The following is a 12,293-nucleotide window of genomic DNA, read 5'->3' as shown; positions in this document are numbered from 1 at the left end:
TGAATGGATAGACCACAGTATATCCAGATAATTACTATTGTTCAGTGCTAAAAAGAAATGAATTACGAGGCCATGAAGGAAGAGGAACCTTAAATGCATATTACTAAGCGAAAGAAGCCAATATGAAAAAGTTACATACTGCATGATTCCAACTATATGACATTCTGGAAAAGGCAAAACCATGGTGAAAGCCCATCTGTACTAAAGACACACAAAAAAATTAGCCAGGTGTGGTGGTGGGCTCCTGTAATCCCAGCTACTTGGGAGGCTGAGGCAGGAGAATCGCTTGAACCCGGGAGGTGGAGGTTGCAGTGAGCCAAGATCGCACCATTGCAAATGCACTCCAGCCTGGGCAACAGGGCAAGACTCCGTCTCAAAATAAATAAATAAATAAATAAATAAATAAATAAATAAATAACATAAATCAAGGATTAGAAGAGAAAGAGGAATGAAAAGGTGGAACACAGAAGATTTTTAGGGCAGTGAAACTATTCTGTATGACACTAGATTGGTGAATACATGTTATTAGATACTTCCCAACCCCCTAGAATGTACAACACCAAGAGTAAACCCTAATGTAGGCTGTGAACTTTGGGTGATAATGATGTGTCAATGTAGGTTCTCTACTGGCAAAAATGTACGACCGTGTGGCAGGATGTTGCTAGTGGGGGAGGCTATGTGAGCAGGAGGCAGTGGGCATATGGAAACTCTGTGTATTTTCCATTCAATTTTGCTCTGAAAATAAAGTCTATAAAAAAAGGGCAGGCAGAAGAAGTGCCTTCAAGCAATTCAGAGAAGGAATTAGAGATGTGAAGAATAGGATTCATGGAAGTCAAGATAGTCAAGTTTCAAGAAACAGGTAATTTTCAGAGTGTTTCAAACCGAGTACAAAGGTACAAATGAGAAAATACTGACTAGACATGACAATCAGGGATGACTGATGGTATTAGCAAAAACAGTTTTAGTTGAGTGCTGGATCAACAGTCAGAGTACAAGATTGAGGGGAGAGCACAAATGCTTAAGAGACAGGAAATGTAGATATATTTCTCATGAAGTTTGTATCAGAATTGTATAGAGAAGGAGAACGAAGGTAAACAAGGATAGGATCAAAGATACAGAGAAATGGCAAGGAACAGGAGGAAGAATAGTTCATCCTCTGAAATGATAGTTAAAAGACTGGTGAGGATGAAGATTAAGTTTGTCAGTAGAGGGGTGTGAGACAGTAAGAAAGAAGGCACAACTTCCTAGGCAGTGGGTGGCAGGACCTAACGCAACCTCATTTTTACACTCCAAGAAGTAGCAGCTGGAGAAACTGTCTTGTATCACTTTTAATTGAAAACTGAAAATTTTACGGCCAGTCAGTTCAAATTATACCTTTCATTCCTGGAATCTGTACGAAAAATCTAAGACGAAAGTCTTGGTCACCTATTCTCCCTAAATCCTCAATCTGCTCTGTCCTACTGTTCTGTTCTTCCTCACTCCGACTTATTCTCTTGCTCCTCTCTCTCCCAACTCATTCCATGATACCACCTGAAACCTTTGTTCCAGGATTAAACAAACCCTCATACTCTCAGCCTCTTCACAGAACACTCCTCTTATTGCCTAACTGAAACCCGGCTATCTCACGAGGACACTAGCTGTATTGTATCCCCTACAGCAGAGGCGATGTTTATTCTCCACCCCCATCTTCCACAGGTCCAGAGGCAGTGCCAGCACTCTCCGAACAATTCATTACCACATGCAGGCTGTAACTCTTCTAGTTTTAAGCTTAGGGCTTAAAAGCTTGAGGCACATGATGTCTGGCTTATGTCACACTCTTCCCTTCCAGGTTGATGAGACACTGAAGTAGCTGTTTTGCAGTCTTTTTCTCTTCAATCCAAAACCTGCAATCATTCTGGCTATCTTAATACCATGCAAACAACACGCCCTAGACTCAGGGTTCTTTGCCCTATGCCATTCTTCACACCATCTCAGCAACATCCATACCAACACCCAACTGTGGACTGCTCTACTGAAATAATCACAAGCATTAATATCCCACTCTGAGCACAGCCCCTCCCCACCACCTAATTCTGCACAGCGTCTTTCCTTCCACACATATCTTCCTTTAACATCACTGAGGCCTTCATCCTCCAACTGTTCCATATTTTCCTTATTTATTCCTGGCCTGGTTTTGCTCCTTATGAAATCTGGACTCCATTACCGATTCTTTAGATTCCTTTTTCACCAGTACTCCCAATTGCCTTAGGCCTTTCCACATACCTATAAACCTCCAAACCTGAATCAATTCTACTACCCACTGCCTCCTATCCTAATGTACAAGCCCTGCTGGAGAAAACTGCATGAATGCGTATACTGCTATCATTAAAATTCATGTTTTTAAATTTCGGTTGGGACTTTTGGACTTGTCTTTGGTCAGCTTCCTCTCCCATTCCTTGTGGAAGCTTTTCTGATCTTTCATCATTATCCTCATATCCCTTACTCTACCTTTCTTGGTTGCTACTGAGAAAGCTAAGGTCATGTGTCAGATGAGAATTCTCTTCAATTCCAACCCTAAACCAAACCACTAACTTTGCATATCACTCCCTGCTTTTGGCTCCCTAAACTATAGCACAGAACCAAGTCTAGGCTCCTTGAAATGACCACTTCCTCTCCCTCCCTCTATGTGGCAGCAGTTAAACACCACTCTACCCACTGTGCCCTCAACACAACACTGCTTCATGTCACCGTGTCTTCTGTTCTCTTTATCACTCCGTTTTCCCCTCCAGCTAGACTTTTAAAAAAACCCTGCTAAAGAATTCTCTTCCATGACACTTCCCCTGATCCCACCCCCACAAAAAAACTCCCAGTTAAACACTTTCACCTTTCTACCTATTCTTGAATTTGTTTTTATTACTGCAAATTGTACACCGTATGGTAATTTTTCATGAAGGTAACTGAAAGAGTAAATTTGGTGTGAAATGACTGGTAGAAACAAGAACTGTAAGAATTGAGTGAGAAGTGAAATCACAGTGGGATGGTGAGAAAAGTTTTCATTCATTCAACAAGTAACGAACATTAATTAAGGGTACAGTATGTATAGTAATGTTAGCAGCAGTGGGTGGACTGTAGGTTGGACACGTATGGGTATAAAACTGAGAAGATATCTGATTTAGATCTTAAAGAATGGCTGAAATATAGATTGACTAAAAGAAGGGTGAAGGAGAGGATATCAAGGAGACACAAATGCATATATAGTTGGCTGATATAAGCTGTCCAGACCTAGCTATAATGAAAGGATTAGGAAGAGTAGTATTAAAAGACAAAATTGAAAGCTTAATCATAGAATTTTGGAGTTAGAAAGGGCCTTAAGAATCATTTAGGTGAGGCTAGGTACAGTGACTTACACCTGTAATCCCAGCACTTTAGGCGGCTGAGACAGGAGGATTGCTTGAGGCCAGGAATTTGAGACCAGCCTGGGCAACATAGCAAGAACACATCTCTACAAAAATAGAAAATTTAGCATGTTCCTGTGGCACATACCTGTAGCCCCAGCTACTCAGGAGGCTGAGGAGAGAGGATCGCTTGAGCCCAGGAATTCAAGGCTGCAGTGAGCTATGATCGTGCCACTGCACTCAAGCCTGTCTAGCCTGGGCAACAGAGTAAGACTCTGTCTGTAAAAAGAATAATCAGCATCATCATCTAGATGACCCATCCTCCTAATGATGAGTAACATTCCTGACAAAAGGGTGAGGTCATTCAACTGTTAGTAGTACTGAGGTAGCCTACTCACTATTGTACTCTCCTAAATGTTATAACTTATTTGTTTTAATATTATCTGAATAGAAACATGCCTTCTTTAACAGTTCCCCACTGGTCCTAGTTCTGTCCTCAGCTGCACCCAGCATAAGTCTATTCCCTCTTTATGGGACAATTTTTCAAATATCTTTCATTAGTTGATTTGTGACTTTGGACAAATTATTTTCTAAGGATCAACTTTCTCATGTCTAAAAGAGCGGTATGACAGAGGCTAATTATCCTGATATCTGTCCTCTCCTCCCTTTATTCTAAGTGAGTGTTTTGCTAGGCATATAGGCACCCAGCAAAGACTACATTTCTCAGCCTTGGGGCTGGATGTGGCATGGTGCTGATGTCCTGGTCAATGGACTGTGAGCACAAGGGACCTCCCCTTCCCCTCTCCTCCTTCCCAGTGGCTGGAATTCGGATGTGGGGTAAGCCAAGTTAGTCCCTGTGGATGAGAACAATACCCTGAGAGCAACAAGACAAAAAGATTCCAGGCCCCTGACAACTGGACAGAGCACAGCTACCACACTAGCTTGGACTTCATATGAAAAAGAAGTAAACTTCTATCTTGGTTAAGCCACTTGTTACTTTTTAAAAATACCTTGTTATAGCACCTGCTATTCATCCTAAACCAAAAACAGGTGACAATGGTTTTCTACTTCTATTAAAGGGGTTTTGTAAAAATCAAATAAAATCAGGAATGTAAAATATACATATATACAAGTCAATTTTTTAGTATTTGAAGACCATTATCTTCTCTCAAGACTAACCCCAGTCTCTGCTATTAGCATAACTCAAGATTCTTAAGAATCCCAATACCTTCCTTGGACCTCTGTTTGATAACCCTCAAAGACCTACACTCCAAACTGAACATAATTTTTCATAAGCTGTGTAGATAAAACAGGATATACTTCCCCCATATATTTAGTTTAGTGATCTCTGCATATGTGTCATCTTTAGCAAAACTACAACAGATCTTTTCTCCAAATATTTGCTTTCTTTCAATATTTACAAAATGCCTGCTATGTAAGGCTCAGTGACCGAATGGTGAATATTAACTTATGGGTGTAAAATGGCATTAATACTATTTTTATAAGATATGACTATCCAATAATGTGACTAAATTTTGTGAACTTGGTTGTACAAAGCCACATCTTGAAAAAAAAAAAGTAGAATGAGTACCATTTTTCTTTTCTTTTTTCTTTTTTTCTTTTTTTTTGAGACAGAGTCCTGCTCCATCACCCAGGCTGGAGTGCAGTGACGCAATCATGGCTCATTGCAGCTTCAATCTCCCAAGCTCAAGCGATTCTCCCACCTCCTTCTCCCTGAGTAGCTGGGAACACAGGTGCATGCCACGACACCCTGCTAATTTTTAAATTTTCTTCAAAGACAGGGTCTCACTACGTTGCCCAGGCTGTTCTTGAATTTCTGGGCTCAAGTCACCCTCCTGCTTCAGTCTTCCAAAGTGCTGGGAGTACAGGCATGAGCCCACAAAAATGCCCAGCTGCACTTTACTTAGCTTTCATATACAACTGCCTCAAATCTAAAGGGGCCAGGTCTTGTAACCTGTTTAATGATGTCACATATTGGAACCAGTTTTCTGAAACTGACATTCAGAAAAAGTTATAGTATATCTATATATTTATCTGCCATTTTTATAAAACATAAAAATGAGAAAGCATACAACACAAAGCCTGAAAGGCAGTAGAATTTAGTGATTAACAGTGGTCCTTGGAGCTAGAATGCCTCCTAGCTCTACCACTTACTAGCTGAGTAACTTTCAGCATCCCTTTGTGCTTCTGTTCCCCCAGGTATAAAATGAGAGTAATAGAAGCAATAATCATGGCAAGGGTACTCATAATGGTAATGACGTAATAATAGCACCTTCCTCACAGGAATATCTTGAAGATTAAATGTAAAGGCTTAGAAAAGTTCCTGACGCACTGGGAAAGTGCTCAAATAAGTGTCAGTTGCTATTATTCCTGGTACTTTAATAATGTGAATTGATGACTGCATTTCTGGTCAGGGTATAAGGAACTTTTTTAATTAAAATTTTTAAAATTTTAAAATTTTTAAATTTTTAAATTTTAATTACTTATCTATATTAAAATATAGTTGACAAATAAAAATTGTATCTACTCACTGTGTACTATGTAATGTTTTGATATGTGTATATATTGTGAAATTGTTAAATCAAGCCAATTAACATATCCATCAACTCACACACTTATTTTTTTGCTGTTGGAGAACACTTATGATCTGTTCTCTTAGCAATTTTCAAGTATAATACATTATTATTAACTATAGTCACCAGTTTGTACAACAGATCTGAACACATTCATCCCATCTGTACCCTATGACCAATAGTTCCCCATCTCTCTGTTCCCTCACCCACTATGAGTTCACCTTTTTTATATCCCACATATATGTGAGATGATGTAGTATTTGTCTTTCTGTGCCTGGCTTATTTCACTTTAAAAAAAAAGTCCTCCAGGTTCATCCATGTTGTCATAAATGACATGATTTCCTTTTTTTTTTTTTTAAAGGCTTAATAATTTCCATTGTATATACCACATTTTCTTTATCCATTCATCTGTTTACAGACACTTAAGTTGTTTCAATAACTTGGCTATTGTAAATAATGCTGCAAAGACAATGAGAGCACAGAATTCTCTTCAACATACTTATTTCAATTCCTTCATATGTATACCTAGGAGAGGGGTTGCTGGATTTAGGGTATAAAGAATTCTGTGCCATATGGTCAGATAGTACTTTCTACTGCTAGTAACTTTTGATAATTTGCTGCTTGTTAGTGATTACTGATCTTAAAAAATCAATTTAATGCACTGAAGAGCAAGTTGAAAATATTTATCAAAACCCTTAAAAATCTGCACGCCCTGTGACTCTATAATTCCATTTCTAAGTGTTAATCCTAAATAAATAATAATAGATGTATACCAAACTTGGTTATAAGGATGTTTATTGTAGTTTATTTATAAAACTATTAATAAAAAAGAAAGGAAAGGCGAAAGACTTTAAAAGTGACTTGGTTCAATAAATGATGGAAACTCATACAATAGAATAATATGCATCTATTAAAATAATTTTGTAATTGAATATTTAATGATATGAAAAGATATATGAAGTAAAAAACTGTACTAAGTATAGTATAATCTCATTTTGGCTTAAAAAGGATATGTGATAGTCGTGTGGGGGAGTGTGGGTATACATGTATGTGTACGGATCAATAAAGGCTCCTCATTTCTATACTAAAATATTTATAATAGTGATTATCCCTGGGTGGTTCATTTATGGGCAATTTTTGTTCCTTTCTTTTTGTCTTTCTATTTTCTAAAATTTCCACATGAATCTGTATTACTTTTTCAATAAGAAATGTTTACTAAAAACAAATACACAATGTGCAGTGAACTAAAATCTTGAAAACAGAAGGATGTACTCTGGCCAAAAGAAAGAAATTCTTTCCACTTGTTTACAAAGTAAAAGGTCCAGTACACAGATGTGCTCATCGGCTTCCCGGACACTCCCCAAATTCACATGTGTTTCTGCCACAGCCTCATGTGAAACTTAGAAAACTATTTGGCTATCAGCACAAAAAAAAGATGAACAAAATAAGGCAAACTAGGGAATTCTAAAAGATATAGGAAAAATGTCTTCCAATTATTCCTTTAAGTAGGCCACAATCAAACCTGCCCTGACAGTTTTAATAAACCTCAAAAGTGATTTAAATGCCTTTGCAGAGGAAGTACTGTGAAAATATTTAAATAAAATAATATTGTCCTTTTGAAACATCTTCAGAAATACAGTCATGTACTGCATGAGGACATCTTGGTCAACAACAGACCAAATATACAATGTGGGCAGAGCAACAGGCTATACGATATAGCCTAAGCACGTAGTAGGCTATACCATCTAGGTTTGTGTAAGTACACTCTGACTTTTGCACAATGATGAAACCGCCTAAGGATGCGCTCCTCAGAACAGATCCTCATTGTTAAGGGATACATGACTATATTTTATTAGGCAACAATTTAGCCTCAGTTGAATAGACCACTATAATTGTACAATGTATTTTCCAAATATTTTATTAACTATGGCATGTAAAAATCTGACAATTTACCCTGACCATTTTAACAACATTTATCACAAATAATTACCTTTTAGTCTTTATATTTTTCCAATCTCTTCATTGAAAACAATACTGAGAAAAACTGGATTCTAAAATTAATTTTCACTAATAATCTTTATTTTTATTTATTTATTTTTGAGATAGGGTCTTACTCTGTTGCCCAGGCTGGAGTGCAGTGCCGGTGATCTCGGCTCACTGTAACCTCTGCCTCCCGGGTTCAAGTGATCCTCCCACCTCAGCCTCCTGAGTAGCCGGCACTACAGGTGCCCATCACCACATCTAGCTAATTTTTTGGTATATTTTTTGTAGAAATGGGGTTTTACCATGTTGTCCAGGCTGGTCTCAAACTCCTGAGCTCAATGAATCTGCCCACCTCGGCCTCCGAAAGTGCTGGGATTTACAGGCATGAGCCACTATGCCTGGCCTTTTTTCAGTAATAATCTTTAAAAGGGTAAAAACAATGTAAGGAAATGCTAAGTAAGTTTAGTAAGCAGTCCTATATGGCTCCAATAGACAACATCTAAGAAATCCACATACCATAATAAATGCCTCCAACTACTCATCAGGCTCACTGTCACCTCAAATGTAGAGTGCTAAGCATGCAACTTAACCCACCATATCTTCCACCACCATATGCAATATTCCTCTTAAACAAAACAAATTATTTTCCTGACTTCTTTACTTCTGTCGTGGCATCAAGGCATCTGTCATAATATAATCATTTATCAGTCAGTTACATGAGACAACTCTGAGTTCAGGTTCTCATTAGCTCCTGCTTGGGTTATTTTAATAGCTTCCTAATTTGTCTCCCTATCTCTAATTTCCCCCCCACCCAACCTTGAATACAAATAGCATCAGCCTATCAGCCAGGTTAAACACCACTTTAATCACACAAGTCAGTTCAAGAATCTTGGGTTTAATTTTACCCTGAAAGCAACTCTCATTTGTAGAAAGAGAGTAGAAAGAAACTCTTTACAATGGTATTCAAAGTGTTTCTCTAATCTGATCTTCTGCTTCTGTCCAACGTGAACGCTCTGCAAACAGGCTGATCTATCATCAACTCTTATTAATGACTTGCTCAAGTTGTCCTCCCACCCTCACTTTGTCAATGCAAATTCATCCTCCCAGCGTGCTCCACTGAAATACCAATGTGGTTGTTAGTAACCATTACAGTTGTAAATAAACTCTTTTGCTTTAGAATTTCAACAACACTCATATATTGTCTGATCCATTCATTGGGCACTAAGTCACACTGTCTTCTACTGTCAAGCAATTATACATCTATGATCTAATTTCATTAGAAGTAATTCCCTTGTGGATCCTCATATTTGTTGTACTTCTCACAATCCCAGATGGAGAGCCATAAATAGAAACCTGGTAAATGCTCAACTAATATTTGGTGAACAATAAATGATCTGCATGTTTAGTTGTTGTACAAAGCCAAATATATTTATATATATATCAAATGTACATGACCTATATATATTTGGGTCTCTCTATTTATATCTATATCTATATATGTAATTTTCTGTGTGCCTCTAAGGCTTTTCTGTAGCAAGATGAGTATTATTTTATATAGGTTCATCCATCGGGGAGTCTCCAGGACTAATCCTGAATTTGGTGATTCATTAGGACTCACAGGACTCAGCATACAGTCCCACTCATGGCTAAGATTTACTACAATGTAAAGATACAAAGTCGAATCATCACACACTTAATTTCCCTAGCATTCAATTGTGATGTGCTGTCTAACAGGGAAACTCATAAGAGACTCAATGCCTAAAATTTGTATTAGGGCCGGTCATGCAGGCTGCCTGGCAAGAACCAAAATTCCGGACGGAATTTAGCATAAACTACTCTGTACAGTCTAGGCACAGTGAGTCACTCTTATCATTTAGGTAGTTTTATATCATGTATGGAACCATTTACCATTCAAGCTCCCAGATGCCAGCCAAGGGCCAGCCACGTACATAGGCCTTTCTAAGAATAGCAGTCTTGAGCCTGCTATGTTACCTCTTTTCTATGTAACTCATTTCATATTTTTACAGGAGAAATGTTACAGTGTTAATTATACGTGACTTTTAAGGGGCACATAGAGCAATTTTTAAAAAGTTAAAATCTAGCGTTCAATTAGAGATGCACTGCCTTGACTGGCACCCACTAATTAAAAGTTCTGTGATTTTGAAATAATTCACTTCCTTTAGATATTTCAGATTTTCTTTCTTTCTTTTTTTCTTGTAAAATAAGGCCTCCTTCTCAAACCAACAATTTTGTAGTTGTTAGGATAAAGGAATCAAATATAACATCTAAAGCAATTGGACCTTCTTGGACAAGTCCCTGGTCTCCTCTTTAAGTGCCAACTGGATGCTAAAGCACTGTTTAGGTGTTTTGGGCACATCATCTCACTAAATCCTCACACCACCACATGTCAGTGATGGTTTCCATTCCACATACAGAAGTTTTGGGACTCTAAGTAACCCATCCAGGTTTACCATTGTGGAACTGGGGTTTAAGCTTAGACCCACCACATTCCAAAGCCTTGCTCTTAGCTTTATACCAACTATCTCTACCTAATGTCAAAGGCACAGGCTCCTTATTATGAGTCATTTCCCTCATACTATATGGCTTTTTGGTTTGGCTATACAGAGCACTATTCCTAATCTTACTTAAAATCAAATTGATCAAAGTCAAATTTTAGTTGGAAGAAAAAGGCGTGAGTTTAACCCCAGATACTCAACTTTTTCATTTCTAAGTCTTGCGGAGTATACTTTTTGCTCATTAAAGTCATTAGGAAGCTCCCTATTCAGAAACTTTCATATATGGCACACGATTTACTCCTTTATCTGGCATCACCCTGTTTGAAGTTACACAGACCTGATCAGAATCTGGCATCGCACTTACCAGCTGAGGTGACCTTAGGAAAGTGAGTTATGCTTCCTGAGCCTCAGTTTATTTATCTACAAAATGGGACCCCTACCTTATAGACTTGCTGTGAGAATTAAATAGGATAATATATTTAGAAGCCAACATATATTGGCTGAATAAATGACTGCCTACAACGAAAGAATAACTGACTTGTGGGAAGTAAGTCAAATCAACATAACTGAGGTAGGAAGGAAGCCCGGTAGACAAATGCCCTGACCACCAGGTGTCACTACTGGCCCAGGAGCGCCAGTCTAACTGCCTGATATAGGGGGTGGGATCCTGCAGAAAAACAGTCTAGGCCTCAGGGTAAGACTGTCACCTGCACCAACAGGACCTTCACGAATTGGCTTAGGCTTTTTCACAACTAAGAGACGGTCCAATATTTTTTTTTGCACCAAAATAGGTTACATTCTTCTCTAACAGGTGTTTAAAATACTTAGCTGAATATCTACTGATGTGTCACCACAGTTTAATTTTAAAAACTGTCTTCAGCAAACTATTAATTTCATATATCCTTTGGTTTAGCCAACTAGACATTTTCTGGCTTCCATAGCCTGCAATATGGCCCCAGAAGACAAGTTTCTGGCCCCAATTCCACAATCCAGTGACATTATTTCCTTTACATTATAAATGGGATGACTGAATTTTTTTTTAAGTAGAATATTTTTAGGGCAAAAATAAAGTCTGAGACCAGTATATATGGGCAAAATAAACATTAACTTTTAACCCTTCTTGATCTCAGGAACTGCAAAGTTCATTAAAAAAATTGTTTTCTCTCTATATACATATTTAAAAAAAGCACCTTAGGGTACATCTGTCAACCTGTGAGTAGCTCTGAAATTACTCAAGAAACACTGCCACACCTATTATTAATGCCACACCTATTATTTAATAGCTTCATTCTGTAACCTGCTAATGCCTCTCTCTGGGAGTGCCCAGGGGCTCATTTTAAAATGAGGGCTGGGCCTGGGCTACCCGTCTGGCTCTAAGCTCTCCACAAGGAGATCCACTAGTGGCCGCTTCAAGACTAATTCATCCAGCATTAGCGTCTAACTGGAGACGCCGCTCTCTGATGAGGCACAGACTGTTGTCTCGTCTGCCAGGAGCACTTGACTCAAGTCAAGCCCGGCCAGGCCTACCCCAGTCTCAGACTGGGTGGCCAAGTCCCCGTGTAACCTACAAGGGAGAAAGAATTGTGCTAAGCCTAGGTTTCTGTTCAGAGTTGGGCTCTTGGAACTCCAGCAGTTTGTGTTATTTTTGTTTTTAACAGCTCAAGTTCTACTTTGCATTTCACAAATATGGACATGTCTTAAGAGAAACCAGAAGCATCCTCTCTCTCCGGCCATTGCTCCCATTTCTAGAGGATTTGGGAGGGAAGAGCAGACACCAGGCACCATCTGGAGTCAGGAGCGCAGGAGCCAAGGCCAGCTGAGAAGAA

Source organism: Mandrillus leucophaeus, unplaced genomic scaffold (genome assembly GCF_000951045.1).
Source record: "Mandrillus leucophaeus isolate KB7577 unplaced genomic scaffold, Mleu.le_1.0 Scaffold1189, whole genome shotgun sequence".
In the NCBI taxonomy this organism is placed as follows: Eukaryota; Metazoa; Chordata; class Mammalia; order Primates; family Cercopithecidae; genus Mandrillus; species Mandrillus leucophaeus.
This window is presented reverse-complemented; position numbering follows the sequence as displayed.